Raw genomic sequence first — 16,070 nt, forward strand, 5'->3', positions numbered from 1 at the left:
TTGCAGGGTTTCAGGATATCACATCAATGTACAAAATTCCACTGTATTTTTTTATATATTAGCAGAAAAAAGTGTACAATCAAGTCTAAGGTGGTTTTTCCATTTGAAAGATACATCTAGAATTCTATACAGTAGGTATAGTTTGCATGCAGGTTAAATATTTTTAAATGACATTTTAAGCAAAATAAACCTTTTACTTCAACATTAATGGTGTATGACCCCTCCTTTTTTTGAAAATAGTCATAGGGACCTCTTTAAAATGGGCATGTTAACCACTGAAAAAATGTTCATTCAATTTCCACTATACTGCTTCATTTGATCATAAGTAGTAAAAAACAAAGTCAGATAACATAGGATAAACAGGTTAGTTTATCCACTGGTTACTGGATATGACCCTACATGTGCCAAGGCCAACATTCTATGCAATGTAGTGGTACTGGTTTGGATTTTGCTTATCTCTTTCCATGCAATTCCAGTAAATTAATGATTCTATTCTCTTCTTAAGATCAGCAGGCTTTATTTGGAATTTCAATTGGTTGTATACTTCTGAAACAAGCAGATTGTGGCTAAGTGTCCATAATTCAAACAATTGTGGTATCAATTTGATATTGTCTGTCTTGAAATATTCTTTCTGTAGTATTTGCTTATTCCCCATCTCTTTCATCTGAATTTGATTGATCTTTATCCTGAAAAGTTTGTGCTTGAAATCATCATTACAAATGAATATGTCAACATCTTCAATATCTTTGCTCTTCAGATTTTTTTCACCAGAACTCTAGTTGCCACAGGCTGATGCCTATAAATTTTCTCCTTAACTCTCTCTAGCCTTGATTCCAGTAGCCTGTTTGATCTTTTTTAAACTGAACTCTACTTTCTCATTAAACATTAGCAGCAACATTTAAAAAGAGAGACCTGGATTTATTGTTGTTGATTTTTTTGCCCTTTTTAAACTTTGCTTTTAGCACAGTGTCCTAGGGTTGACTGCCATTGAAGTTTTCTGCCCCTGTTTTTGCCTTGGTAAAATGTCTTAAAAATTTCTTGAAGTTTTACCATCCCTGGTGGTAAATGGATGTCCATAGGCACATATGTTGGCCAGTGACCCATTGTCAAGCTATTCACAGTTCATTCAATATTTCCAGGTACATTCTGATTCTGCATATACTGTTTGAACTGAACCGTGATATCTTTAGAAATTTCCATGTCTTGAAATATCCCTTCAAACTTGCTGGTGAAAGCAGTTCCATGTTGATGTTTGAGTTTGGATGACATTGATTTTTCAGCATCTACAAATGGAATCTTCCCAACTAACAGACACTTGGCTAATAAATCTTTTTTATAGAAGGCCTCAAAAACACCCTTGCCATAAATAAATCTAAATATGATCATAATATTATTCTTCATTTTCTCAAGTTCTTCATCTGTAGCTTCTTTGTTGCCTGCACAAAGTTTGAATCTATATAGTTGGCTATAAGCTCAGATTTATTTGATCTTTTGTAATGAATGTTTCAAATGCACATTTCATGGTATTGATAAATATTTCATTCTTCAGAAAGCAGATATCGATTATATGATCAACTTTATCTTTAAAATCCAGCAGTGCTTGAGCCATGGTTTTATCTTTTTCAGGATTGATTACAATAGTGCTGCCAAATACCTTGATGCAGTCAGCCCACTATTGCAAGAGAATCTGAACACCACCTCGAACTCTACTGAAGAGCTGATACAGGAGAAATAAATCTTGAATTCAGTTATCATCAAGAAGATTATTTAAACCTTTTTGAAAAATGCTGTTAAGTGTTTGCCTAGAGGTTGTTTTTCTGCAGGAGCAATTAATGAATTTAGGTTGTCTGATCTAAGTATGTAATAAGTCTACCTGGTTCTTCTTCTAGATGTTTGTTAACATGATGAAGATATTCAGGAACTGTCTTTCCTGCATTAATTTTTGGCCTTCAGCTGTGTAGAGCCAGTTAGTTTCCTTCGAAAATCCTTGTTCAAAAGAATCTTGATAAATGTGCAAATCAGAGAGCATACTTAAAAGGCTTAGGGGTAAACGTCTATCAGTTGCTTCACAATTCCTTTCCCTCTGTCAAGAGAAGCCATGCCATCAGTTGTCTTATTCTGGACTTTCTGATCACTTATAATATGTGCCCTAAATAATGCCAGTCCCACGTCCCAAGTGGAGGGCAGCACTGAATTCTGAAGAACACAAGTTCTATCCAGAAACAAAAAGATGCTCCTGATTATGATCATTTGTCTGCAATGGTTCTGCCAGCACCTATCAATCTTCTTTAGGAAAAGGACACTATCCTATGAATCTTTTCTGAACTGATGAATTTGTGCTCTGATGTGATCATCACAAATCTCTCAGCTGTTCGTACACGTTTGTCAAGAATCTGTAGCAACAGAGATTTTCTATAGCCTAGTAGAGTTCTAATTATACTCAACTGAAGTACTATTCTGAATAGCTTCCACTGCTTCTTTCAGTTTCTGCCAAGTTTCATCTGTGTTGTTTTCTGGTAATTTAGGCTTATCTTTAAAGTTCTTGATCACCAACTTCTTAGGAGAGCCAGGCTTGCTATTAGCAAAGCTAGAGTTGATGGTACAAGATTTGGCTGGGCTGTTTGCATGATGCACCAAAGCCACAGAAAAGATGAATATAGATTATTTTTAAGTTACCGCTGCTGAGATGTTGCAGCAGTTGGTGAAGACGAAGAGGAAGAGATGGAGGAGGATTCCTCAGCCATCTTCATATCAAACCCTACAAGCTCCAGGATGTTTTCAAAATGTACCTTCTTCTATATTGGTACATGGCTAGAAGTAGCCATGTAAAGCCCCAGGTAGAAGGAGGAAGTTAAAGGGGATGCTGAATCCCTGGGTTGTAAAAGAGGTGTGGAAGAGGAAAAAGAGGTGGAATCAAAGTCTTCTCTCATTACTACTGTTACTGCTGCTGCTGCTGCCTTTTAACTTTGCCTTGTTGGCAGAAGTGGGTGGAATGGTGCTGGTATTACCATCAGCGACAGATCTGACCTGAGCAGCAGCAGCAGAGGGACTGGGGAAAGAAAAACCGGAAGTGACTGGGCACTTTTCATAGCACCCAGCTCCAGGAGCTCCCATGCCTTCAGGCTAAAATCTCAATAAGACATCAATTGTTTCTAAACTGAATTGTAGAATCAGTGCAATTGCAATCATAATCCCAAAAGACAAGCTGATTTTAAAATTTACCTGGAAAACCAAATAAAATACAATAGCCACAATAATTTTTTAAAAAAACATAGCTGATGCATTTATTCTGCCTGATTTAGTGTAAAACTATATTAAAACAGTGTGGGGGAGGGTGTTGTGGTATAGAGGGTTAAGCCCTGCTTGGAATGCCTGTATCCTATATCAGAGTGCCTGGTTTGAGTCCTGGCTACTCTGTTTCCAGTGCATTTTCCTACTAATGTGCCTGGGAGGCAGCAGGTGATGGCTCAAATACTTGAGTTCCTGTGAGTTTCATAGGAGTCCTGGATAGAGTTCCTGGCTCCTGGTTTCAGCCTGGTCCAGTCCTGGTTGTTGAAGGCATTTGGGAAATGAAGCAACAGACAGAAGATCTCTCTCTCTCTCTCTCTTTCCCTTGTGCTCTGTCACTCTGCCTGTCAGAGAAATAAATAAATAAATCTTTTTTGTTGTTGCTAAAGGATAGCCACAAGAGAATAGAGTCTAGAAATATATATATATATATATATATATATATATTCCTATATGGTCAATTGATTTCCCTCAAAGGTACACAAATAAAGTACTGGAAGAATGGGAAGGGCAAGTAGACATCCATATTTATGAAACTCAACTTTGATCCATTTCCTGATCTTTCTGATCTCAGCTCAAATGTCACTGCCCCCAATCCTCTGTCTTAAGGAGACCATGATTGAGAATCCTAGTCACGCTCTGTTATACAGCCTCTTTGATATTTCCTTGACAGCATTCTCACAATTTTAAATTATCTTTTTTATTTTATTATTGTCTTCAGAATAATAGGAACTTTAAAAAAAACTTCATAACTTTTTTTGAATGTTTTAAGGTTCACAGCAAAATTGAAGGGAAACTACAAAGAGTTCCCATGTACCATTCATCCCCTGTATTCTCCCCAACTATTAACATCCTAAACCACGGCAATTTGTTACAATCACTGTATCTACATAGACCCATCACTATCACTAAAAATTCATGGCTGTATCAAGGTTTATCATTGGTGTTGTGCAATCTGTGGGTTTGGATAAATGTACAAGAAACTTGTCACCATTGTGTACATTCAGGTAGTTTCACTGTCCTAAAAACCCTCTGTGTTCTGCCTATTTATTCCTCTCCTCCCTGCTAACCCATGGACACTTTTTTTTTTTTTTTTTGGACAGGCAGAGTTTAGACAGTGAGAGAGAGAGAGAGAGAGAAAGGTCTTCCTTCCGTTGGTTCACCCCTAAATGGCCGCTACGGCCAGTGTGCTGCGGCTGGTGCGCTGTGCCGATCCGAAGCCAGGAGCCAGGTGCTTCCTCCTGGTCTCCCACGTGGGTACAGGGCCCAAGCCCTTGGGCCATCCTCTGCTGCCTTCCCGGGCCACAGCAGAGAGCTGGCCTGGAAGAGGAGCAACCGGGACAGAATCTGGCGCCCCAACTGGCTCAAAAACCCGGGGTGCCGGTGGAGGATTAGCCAAGTGAGCTGCAGCGCCGGCCCCATGGACACTTCTGGCCACTTTACTGCCTCCATTGTTTTACCTCTTCCACAATGTTATATAGTTGAATCATACATTATGCAACTTTTTTTGGAGTGATTGCTTTCATATAGTGACATTTGAGCTTGCTCTGTGTCTTGACAGTGTATTTCTTTTTAGTGTTGAATAACGTTTCATTTTATGAATGTACCATGGTTATTATTCACTCACCTACTGGAAGGATCTTTTTGCTTGCTTCCAAGTTTTGGCAACTATGGATAAGGCTGCAATGAAAATGTCTGTGAAGGTTTCCATGTGGACATCAGTTTTTAATTCATTTTGGTAAAGTAAGAATACGTTTAGTTTTATAAGAAACTGTTGGGGCCAACGCTGCTGTGGTTTAGTGGGTTAAACTGTTGCCTATAGTGCCAGCATCCCATATGGGCACCAACTCAAGTCCCAGCTGCTCCACTTCCAATCCAGATCCATGCTGATGTGCCTGGGAAAGCAAAGGAAGAGGGCCCATGAGCTTGGGCCCCTGCACTCACAAGGATACCATAAGAAGCTCCTAGCTCCTGGCTTTGGCCTGGCCCAGCCTTGGCTATTGCTGCCATTTGGGGAGTGAACCAGCAGATGGAAGACTTCTCTGTGTGCTTCTGCTTCTCCTTCTCCTTCTCTTGCTACTGTTTTTTTTCAAATTAATAAATACATCTTAAAAAAAGAAACTGTTAAATTGCTTTCTAGTGACTGTGCCATTTTGTGTCCCCCATAAGCAACAAGTAAGAATTATTGCTGCTTTACATTTTAGCCAGAATTTTATATCTGAGTTTTGGATTTTTGATCACTTAAAAATTTTATTTATTTGAAAGGCAAAATCAGGGCCAGTGCTGTGGCATAGTGGGTAAAGCTGCCGCCTGCAGTGCCAGCATCCCATATGGGTGCCAGTTTGAATCCCGGCTGCTCCACTTCTGATCCAGCTCTCTGCAATGGCCTGGGAAAGCAATAGAAGATTTCCAAGTCCTTGGGCTCCTGCACCCACATGTGAGACCCGGAAGAAGCTCCTGACTCCTGGCTTCGGATCTGTGCAGCTATAGCCGTGGCAACCAGTTGGGGAATGAACCAGTGGATGGAAGACTCTCTCTCTCTCTCTCTCTTTCTCTCTCTCTTTCTGCCTCTCCTTCTTTCTCTGTTTAACTCTGACTTTCAAGTAAATAAAAAATAAATCTTAAAAAAAAAAGAAAAGCAAAGTGTCAGAGAGAGGGGGAAAGGTAGGGGCAAAGAGATAGAAGGGGATTGGGGGAGGGAGTGAAAAAGAGATCTTCTATCTGCTGGTTCATTCCCCAAATGGGTGTAACAGCCAGTTCTGGAGCCAGGTTGAAGTCAAGAGTCCAGAGCTTCATCTTGGTTTCCTAAATGGGTACAGAAGCCCAAGTACTTGAATCATCTTCTGCAACAGGAATCTGGATCAGAAGTGGAGCAGCTGGGACTTAACCTGGCACTCTGATATGAGGTAAAGGCATTGCATGAAGTGGCTTAACCACATGTACCACAATGCCATCTTAATTGATATGTAGCAGTATTTTTATTTTTGTTTTAATTTATAATTCTCTAATGACATAGGATATTGAACATTTTTGCATATACATGCCATTTTTGTATCTTTTCAGGTGCTCAGGCTTTTAATTGTGTTGTTCACTTTCTTACTATCAAGTTTAAAGAATTTATTGTATACTTTGGATAAGGGGTAGTTTATCAGAAATGTCTTGCAAATATTTTCTCCTAGTCTTTGGGTTTTTTTTTAATTTCCTCCACATTATTTTTTCATAGCAGAAAAATTTAATTTTATTGATGTCTAGGCTATCATGTCTTTCTTTTATTGATTGTGCTTTGGTGTTGTATCTCATGAGATGCCAAGATCATTTAGGTTTCCTCCTGTTTATCTTCTTTGTGTTTTCTAGTGTTGCAATTTGAATTTAGGTTTGTATTGCATTTTCAGTTAATTTTTGTGAAACGTGTAAGGTCTGTGACTAGATTTCTCTTCTGCATGTGATGTCCAGTTCCAACATCACTGTGAAAATACTGTCATTGCTTTTTGCTTTTCTTTTATAAAGAAATATTTTCTTCATAAGGTAGTATACCTCAGGTAATATTTTAAATAGAAACACAAAACATAGTAAGATATCTAATTCCAGATTTAGTGGGAAAACTTTGAATATTTTGTCAAGCTTGATGATAGCAAGATTTTTTTTTGTACATTTTTCTTATCAAGTTCTCCACTATTCCTAATTTACTGAGTTTTCTTCTTCTTTTTTTTTTTAAATCATGAATGAATGGAGCTTGTCAAATAATTTTCTGCATCAATTGGAATGATCATGTAATTTTTCTTCTTTGGCCTGTTAATATGGTAAATTACATTAATTTATCTTTTTTATTTTTAGTGAAATCAATATTTTATTCATATTTTGCACACAATTTTGAGTAGTTACTGATTTGGGAGGGGTCTTCAGCATATAGGCTTTTGTGTATTTCCACTTCTACCAGCAACAGGAAAGAAATGAGAATGAATTTTTTTTTTAATGAAAGCTGAACGGATTATTTAGCACAAAAATCTAATAGGTGTTGTGGAGTGGATTATCGATGCAATTAAAATGGCATTTTTGCTCCTTGAACTCTTAAACTCACTTGTCAGAAGACACAAAACCTGTTTGGATCTCAGGAAGATAAAGTTGGGGGCATCAAAAGAATGCCCCCAGCTCCTTGAATTTCCAGCTAATACAGACTAATAAATTGGGTTTATAGCTTTGGATTTTTAACATATTAAAGTCCAAAAGTCTAATGCAGGGTTCAAGATTAAATCAAATCAACAAAGGAATACTGGGATAATGCATGTTAGGTGTAGAAGCCACTAAGCAAGAATGTAGATTCAAAGTTTAGTTATGATGGGGCCTGTGTTGTGGCATAGCAAATAAAGCTGCTGCCTGTGATGCCAGCATCCCATATGGGCACCGGTTTGAGTCCCAGCTACTCCACCTCTGATCCTGCCACTCACATGGGAGACCTAGATGAAGCTCCCAGCTCCTGGCTCCGGCCTGGCCCACTCCTGGCTTTTGTGGCCATCTGGGGAACCAGAGGATGGGAGATCTCCCCCTCTCTGTCTCTCCCTCTCTCTGTAGCTCTGACCTTCAGACAAGTAAATAAATCTTTAAAAACAAAAGGTCTCAGTTCACTCATTCAACAAACACTCATGTTTCAAGGATTAGTTTCAATTCCTCTTCTGCAAGGCAGATTTCTCACCACCCGGGTCTCTCATCCCTGAATTCATATTGCAATATAAATTAACCAGGCAAAGGTTTTTATGCATCCATTCTGGGCAAGGACAACACTCCATGCAACTGGGGTACAAAGAAGCATAAGAAAAAAATTAGCACTTCACAGTTTAGCTCTAAAATAGCCTATATTTTTGGAGAGTATCCTTTATTATTATTTTCTTTTTATTTATTTATTTATTTTGACAGGCAGAGTGGATAGTGAGAGAGACAGAGAGAAAGGTATTCCTTTGCCGTTGGTTCATCTTCCAATGGCCGCTACGGCCAGTGCATCTTGCTGATCCGAAGCCAGGAGCCAGGTGCTTTTCCTGGTCTCCCATGCGGGTGCAGGGCCCAAGGACTTGGGCCATCCTCCACTGCCTTCCCGGGCCATAGCAGAGAGCTGGCCTGGAAGAGGGGCAACCGGGATAGAATCCGGCGCCCCAACCGGGACTAGAACCCGGTGTGCCGGCGCCGCAAGGCAGAGGATTAGCCTGTTAAGCCACGGTGCCGGCCTATTATTTTCTTTTTTAAAAGATTTTATTTATCTATTTGAGAGGTAGAGCCACAGACAGTGAGATGGAGAGACAGAGAGAAAGGTCCTCCCTCCGCTGGTTCACTCCCCAAACGGCCAGGAGCCAGGAGCTTCTTCCTAGACTCCCATGCGAGTACAGGGGCCCAAGGACTTGGGCCATCTTGCATTGCTCTCCCAGGCCACAACAGAGAGCCAGATTGGAAGAGGAGCAGCCAGGACAAGAACCGGAACCCATATGGGATGCCAGCGCTGCAGGCAGAGGATTAACCTACAGTGCCATGGTGCCGACCCCTATTATGATTTTCAACAAACTACTTCTCAAGGGAAAGAACATCATTTACGCAAGCAAAAATGAGAAAGATTTATTTTAAGTGACAATTCTGAAGAATCAGGGGTTGCTTCCTGGAATGCTGCAGTCAGAATGATTCTGAGGTTGCATCAGTGGCACCAACACTGCCATGTGTTTGATACCCTTGCTCAGCCTGGAATCAGTTTTTAGTAACAGCATTTCTTTTGCTAGAGAATGAGCACTTCATGATCCTTTAATATCTCTTTTTTAACTGTTAGAAACTCAGGGAAGAGTTTTAATATAGTTTTCTTTTCTTACTTGATTATTTTCTTTTATTTTGTGTGACTACTGCTGTACTATAGTTTTTTTTTTTTTTACCTTTTATTTAATGAATATATTTCCAAACTACAGCTTTTGGATTACAGTGGCTTCCCCCCCCCATAAATTCCCTCTCACCTGCAACCCTCCCCTTTCCTGCTCCCTCTCCCCTTCCATTCACATCAAGATTCATTTTCAATTCTCTTTATATACAGAAGATCAGTTTAGTATATATTAAGTAAAGATTTCAACAGTTTGCACCCACACAGAAACACAAAGTATAAAATACTGTTTGAGTACTAGTTATAGCATTAATTCATATTGAACAACACATTAAGGACAGAGATGCTACATGGGGAGTAAGTGCACAGTGACTCCTGTTGTTGATTTAACAATTGACATTCGTGTTTATGGCGTCAGTAATCTCCCTAGGCTCTTGTCATGAGTTTGCCAAGGCTATGGAAGCCTTTTGGGTTCTCCGACTCTGATCTTATTTAGACAAGGTCATAGTCAAAGTGAAAGTTCTCTCCTCCCTTCAGAGAAAGGTACCTCCCCTCCTTCTTTGGTGACCCATTCTTTTCACTGGGATCTCACTCACAGAGATCTTTCATTTAGGGTTTTTTTTTTTTTTTTTTTTTTTTTTTTTTTTTTTTTTTTTTTTTTTTTGCCAGCGTGTCTTGGCTTTCCATGCCTAAAATACTCTCATGGGCTCTTCAGCCAGATCCGAATGCCTTAAGGGCCGATTCTGAGGCCAGAGTGCTGTTTACGACATCTGTCATTCTATGAGTCTGTTGTGTTTCCCACTTCCCATGTTGGATTGTTCTCTCCCTTTTTAATGCTATCAGTTAGTATTAGCAGACACTGTCTTGTTTATGTGATCCCTTTGACTCTTAGACCTAGCATTATGATAAATTGTAAACTGAAATTGATCACTTGGACTAGTGAGATGGCATGGGTACATGCCACCTTGATGGGATTGTATTGGAATCCCCTGGCACATTTCTACCTCTACCGTTTGGGGCAACTCAGATTGAGCATGTCCAAACTGTACATCTCCTCCCTCTCTTATTTCCACTCATATATTTAACAGGGATCACTTTTCAGTTAAATTTAAACACCTAAGAATAATTGTGTGTTAATTAAAGAGTTCAAACAATAGTATTAAGTAGAACAAAAAAAATACTAAAAGGGATAAAGTATTAAGTTGTTTATCGATAGTCAGGACAAGGGCTGATCAAGTAACTGCTTCTGATAGTGTCCATTTCACTTTAACAGGTTTCCTTTTTGGCGTTTGGTTAGTTGTCACTGATCAGGGAGAACATATGATATTTGTCTCTTTGGGACTGGCTTAATTCACTCAGCATGATGTTTTCCAGATTCCTCCATTTTGTTGCAAATGACCGGATTTCATTGTTTTTTACTGCTATATAGTGTCCTATAGAGTACATAACCCATAATTTCTATATCCAGTCTACTGTTGATGGGCATTTAAGTTTATTCCAGGTCTTAGCTATTGCGAATTGGGCTGCAATAAACATTGAGGTGCAGACAGCTCTTTTATTTGCCAAATTAATTTCCTTTGGGTAAATTCCAAGGAGTGGGATGGCTGGGTTGTATGGGAGGGTTATATTCAGGCTTCTGAGGAATCTCCAAACTGACTTCCATAGTAGCCTAACCAGTTTGCATTCCCACCAACAGTGGGTTAGTGTCCCTTTTTCCCCACATCCTCTCCAGTATCTGTTGTTGATAGATTTCTGAATGTGAGCCATTCTAACTGGGGTGAGGTGAAACCTCATTGTGGTTTTGATTTGCATTTCCCTGATGGCTAGTGATCTTGAACATTTTTTCATGTGTCTGTTGGCCATTTGGATTTCCTCTTTTGAAAAATGCCTATTGAGGTCTTTGGCCAATCTCTTAAGTGGGGTTTTTTTTGTTTTTGTGGAGTTTCTTGATCTCTTCGTAGATTCTGGTTATTAATCCTTTATCTGTTGCATAGTTTGCAAATATTTTTTCCCATTCTGTCGGTTGCCTCTTCACTTTTCTGACTGTTTCTTTAACAGCACAGAAACTTCTCAATTTGATGTAATCCCAATTGTTAATTTTGGCTTTGACTGCCTGTGCCTCCGGGGTCTTTTCTGAGATGTCTTTGCCTGTGCCTATATCTTGCAGGGTTTCTCCAATGTTCTCTAATAATTTGATGTGCTAGGTAATAGATTTAGATCTTTAATCCATGTTGAGTGGATTTTTGTGTAAGGTAAGGATCTTGCTTCATGCTTCTGCATGTGGAAATCCAGTTTTCCCAGCACCATTTATTGACTAGACTGTCCTTACTCCAGGATTTGGTTTTAGGTCCTTGATCAAATATAAGTTGGCTGTAGATGTTTGATTTCTGGTGTTTCTATTCTGCTCCATTGGTCCATCCATCTGTTTCTGTACCATTACCATGCTGTTTTGGTTATAACTGCCCTGTAGTATGTCCTGAAATTTGGTGTTGTTGTACAAGATTGTTTTAGCTATTTGAGATCTCCTGTGTCTCCACTGAATTTCAGCATCATTTCTTCCAGATTTGAGAAGAATGTCTTTGGTATTTTGATTGGTTTCGCATTGAATCTATAAATTGCTTTTGGGAGAATGGACATTTTGATGATATTGATTCTTCCAATCCATGAGCATGGACGATTTTTCCATTTTTTGGTATCCTCTTCTGTTTCTTTCTTTAAGGTTTTGTAATTCTCATCATAGAGATCTTTGACATTCTTGGTTAAGTTTATTCCAAGGTATTTGATTGTTTTTGTAGCTATTGTGAATGGGATTGATCTTAGCAGTTCTTTCTCAGCCGTGGCATTGCCTGTGTATACAAAGGCTGTTGATTTTTGTGCATTGAATTTATATACCTCCTTCTTTGATGACCTGTTCTTTCCACTGGGATCTCACTCACAGAGATCTTTCATTTAGGTTTTTTTTTTTTTTTCCAGAGTGTCTTGGCTTTCCATGCCTGAAATACTCTCATGAGCTTTTCAGCCGGATCCGAATGCCCTAAGGGCTGATTCTGAGGCCAGAGTGCTGTTTAGGAGATCTGTCATCCTTGAGTCTGCTGTTTTTCCCACTTCCCATGTTGGATGGTTCACTCCCTTTTTTGTTCCATCAGTTAGTATTAGCAGACACTAGTCTTGTTCATATGATCCCTTTGATTCTTAGTCCTATCATTATGATCAATTGTGAACTGAAATTGATCACTTGGACTAGTGAGATTGCATTGGTACATGCCTCCTTGATGGGATTGAATTGGAATCCCCTGGTATGCTTCTACCTCTGACGTTTGGGGCAAGTCAGATTGAGCATGTCCCAAATTGTACATCCCTTCCCTCTCTTATTTCCACTCTTATATTTAACAAGGATCACTTTTCAGTTAAGTTTCAACAGTTAAGAATAACTGTGTATTAATTACAGAATTAAACCAATAGTATTAAGTAGAACAAACAAAAAAATACTAAGAGGGATAAAGTATTAAATTGTTCATCGACAGTCAGGACAAGGGCTGATCAAGTCACCGTTTCTCATAGTGTCCATTTCACTTTAACAAGTTTCCTTTTTGGTGCTCAGGTAGTTGTCACTGATTAGGGAGAACATATGATATTTGTCCCTTTGGGACTGGCTTATTTCACTCAGAATAATGTTTTCCAGATTCCTCCATTTTGTTGCAAATGACCGGATTTCATTGTTTTTGACTGCTGTATAGTATTGTGATGTCTGTTGTTACATTCCTTTTTTCATCTCTGATTTTATTGATTTGGGTCTTTTCTTTTTTTTTTAGTTATTTGGGCCAATGGCATGTCAATTTTGTTTATTTTTTCAAAACGAGCTCTTCATTTGGCTGATCTTTTGTAAATTTTTTTGGATTCAATTCTGTTGATTACCTCTCTGGTTTTAATTATTTCTCTTCTACTAGTTTTGGGTCTGGTTTGCTGCAGTTTTTCTAGATCATTGAGATGTATTGAAGACTCACTTATTTGGTGCCTTTCCAATTTCTTGATGCAGGCACCTATTGCTATAAAATTTCCTCTTAATACTGATTTTGCTGTATCCCATAGGTTTTGATATGTTGTGTTGTTATCCTCATTTACTTCCAGAAAGTTTTTTATTTCTCTTTTGATTTCTTCTATGGCCCAGTGTTCATTCAGTAGCATGTTGTTCAGTCTCCATGTGTTTGCATATGCTCTAGGGATTCCTGAGTTGCTAATTTCCAACTTCATTCCACTGTGGTCTGAGTATGGTATGATTCTAATTCTTTTGAATTTGCTGAGGCTTGCTTTATGGCCTAGTATGTGGTCAATCCTAGAGTAGGTTCCATGTACTGCTGAGAAGAATGTGTATTATTTAAGTGTAGGCTGAAAAGTTCTGTAGATATGTTAGATCCATTTGGGCTACAGTGTTGATTAAATCTGCATTTCCTTGCTGATCTTCTGTCTGGGTGATCTGTTTATTGCTGAAAGTGGAGTACTGAAGTCCCACAGTACTATTGTATTGGAGTCTAAGTCTCCCTTGAAGTTCCTTAACATATCTTTTAAATAAACCGGTGCCCTGTAATTCAGTGCATATACATTGATAATAGTTACATCTTCCTGTTGAATTGATCCCTTAATCATTATGTAGTGCCCCTCTTTTTCTCTCTTAACAGTTTTTGTGTTAAGGTTTATTTTGTATGTTATTAAGATCTCTATACCAGCTCTTTTTTTTTTTTTGGTTTCTGTTGGCATGGAATATCTTTTTCCAGCTTTTCACTTTCAGTCTGTATGCATCTTTGTTGGAAAGATGTGTTTCTTGTAAGCAGGAAATAGATGGGTTTGTTCCTTAATCCATTCAGCCAGTCTGTGTCTTTTAACTGGAGAGTTGAGGCCAGTAACATTCAATATGACTATTGCTAAGTAGTGACTTTGCCCTGTCATTTTTCCAAAGATATTTCTAATGTATGCTTTGAACTTCCTGTGATCTTTCACAGGGAGATTTTCTTCCTTTACCTTCTTTCGTACTGACAGCTGAGTTTCTGTGTTTCTGTGTATAACACATTGTTAAGCATCTTTTGCAGGGCTGTATGGGTGGTGACAGATTCTTTCAATTTCTGTTTGCTACGAAAGGTCTTTATTTCACCTTCCTTCACAAATGAGAGCTTTGCAGGATATAATATTCTGGGATGGCAGTTTTTCTCTCTTAGTACCTGGGCTATATCTTGCCATTCTCTCCTAGCCTATAGGGTTTCTGATGAGAAGTCTGCTGTGAGTCTAATTGGAGATCCTCTGAGAGTAATCTGACATTTCTCTCTTGCACATTTTAGAATCTTTTCTTTATGTTTCACTGTGGTGAGTTTGATTACAATGTGTTGTGGTGAGGATCTCTTTTGGTCAAGTTTATTGGGTGTTCTATGAGCTTCCTATACTTGGATATCTCTGTCCTTCTCCAAACCAGGGAAGTTTTTTGCTAGTATCTCATTTTCACGAGAGAGAATTTCTATCCTGTCCTGCATGGATTTCTGTAGTTCATGCATTTGTGTTTGAGAACCTCTAAATGTTCTTATAAAATTTTTAAATCCGTATTTTGCATTTCTTCTATCTCATCATCTTCATAATCTTGTATTGGAGTGTCTTGTTCATTTGGGGGCGTCATAATGTCTTCCTGGTTCTTGTTTCTTCGGTGTCTGCATTTGTTGCTTGGCATTATAGAGATATTCTTTGGTTTCTTCTTTTTTTTTCCTCATTGTGGTGGTTTTTCTTGTTATACTATGACTCTAGATTAAGTGGATCATCTGCTTTTGGTAATCTTTAGAGGCTTGTGGTGGGTGTGGCCAGAGAGCTCTGTTCAGTTCTTCAGGGTTAAGGGTGTGCCAAATGTGACACACCCAGGTTGGTTTGGTAAATCCTCTCTCTCTTTTTTTTTATTCAGAAGGGAAGTAATTCCGCATAGCTATGCTCTTCTCTTTGATGGCAATCAGTGCCTGAGCACTGGCCCCTGTGTGTATAATATTCATCTGCTCTGTCCCAAGGACCACACAAAGGATCTGTGCAGTCCTTAGTGTAAGCTCAGATTCCCCTGCAATCTCCCACTGGGTTTCCAAGGTTACTGAGTTTGTGGTGTTTCCCACTGAGAGTACGTCTCAGACACTTTTGAGTTCTCCCACATGCTCTCCATTTTTTTTCACAGTCCCAGTTCATAAGCTCCACACATTCACTAGCTTAACCTCCTGTTATTTCTCTCCACCAGAGTCAGGTTTTTCTGTTTGGCTGAGTGCATGCGCAGCCCTGAGCTGGCACAGCTGTTACATATGTCCAAAATGGCACCTGCTCCTTATCTTTCTCACCTTTGTAAGGTGAGTGGAGAGAGAGAATTGTGTCTGTACTTTTTCCTCTCCTTTAGTTAGGCTGGTGTACTTTCTCCCACAGGGCTTCAAGCCTCGTTCTCTCTAGGCTCTTTCTGCCACTTTTCTGCCAGTGTCTCGGGCTACTGCAGTTTTGCCTCACCTCCCTTTCCAGCACTGGTGTGTAGACTGGGTGGCTGGGGTCCTGAGCTGTGGATGTCTGTGCTCTCTATGTAGGTCCACTGTGTCCCACTAGTTCTAGAAGAGTTTACTCTGCAGTTTTTTCCCTAACTCTTCCCTGAAACTATAGTATCTCCACTTTTATTAAAATATCTTTTCCCGGACTATCAGTGTGCTCCCTCCCTATTCTGCCATCTTGGAGCCCTCCCACTAATTTATTCTAAAATATTTATTTTTTTGAGAGGCAGAGGATAGAAAAAGAGAGAGAGTGAGTGAGAGACAGAGTACACACTTTCAGCCATTGGTTCTCTCCACAATTGCCTACAACAGCTACGGGCTGAAGCTGGGAGCTGGGTAACCAATTCAGGTAACCCATTTAGGTGGCAGGAACCCAACCATCTAGGTCATCA

At 39.3% G+C, this 16,070-nt stretch overlaps 1 pseudogene; it reads right to left on the bottom strand.

Moving 5' to 3' along the window:
• Positions 1–418: 418 nt before the first annotated feature.
• LOC133771250 (cullin-4B-like) lies at positions 419–2,310 on the bottom strand (annotated as a pseudogene).
• Positions 2,311–16,070: the final 13,760 nt, after the last annotated feature.

The sequence above is a fragment of the Lepus europaeus genome, chromosome 12 (genome assembly GCF_033115175.1).
Source record: "Lepus europaeus isolate LE1 chromosome 12, mLepTim1.pri, whole genome shotgun sequence".
NCBI classification, from domain to species: Eukaryota; Metazoa; Chordata; class Mammalia; order Lagomorpha; family Leporidae; genus Lepus; species Lepus europaeus.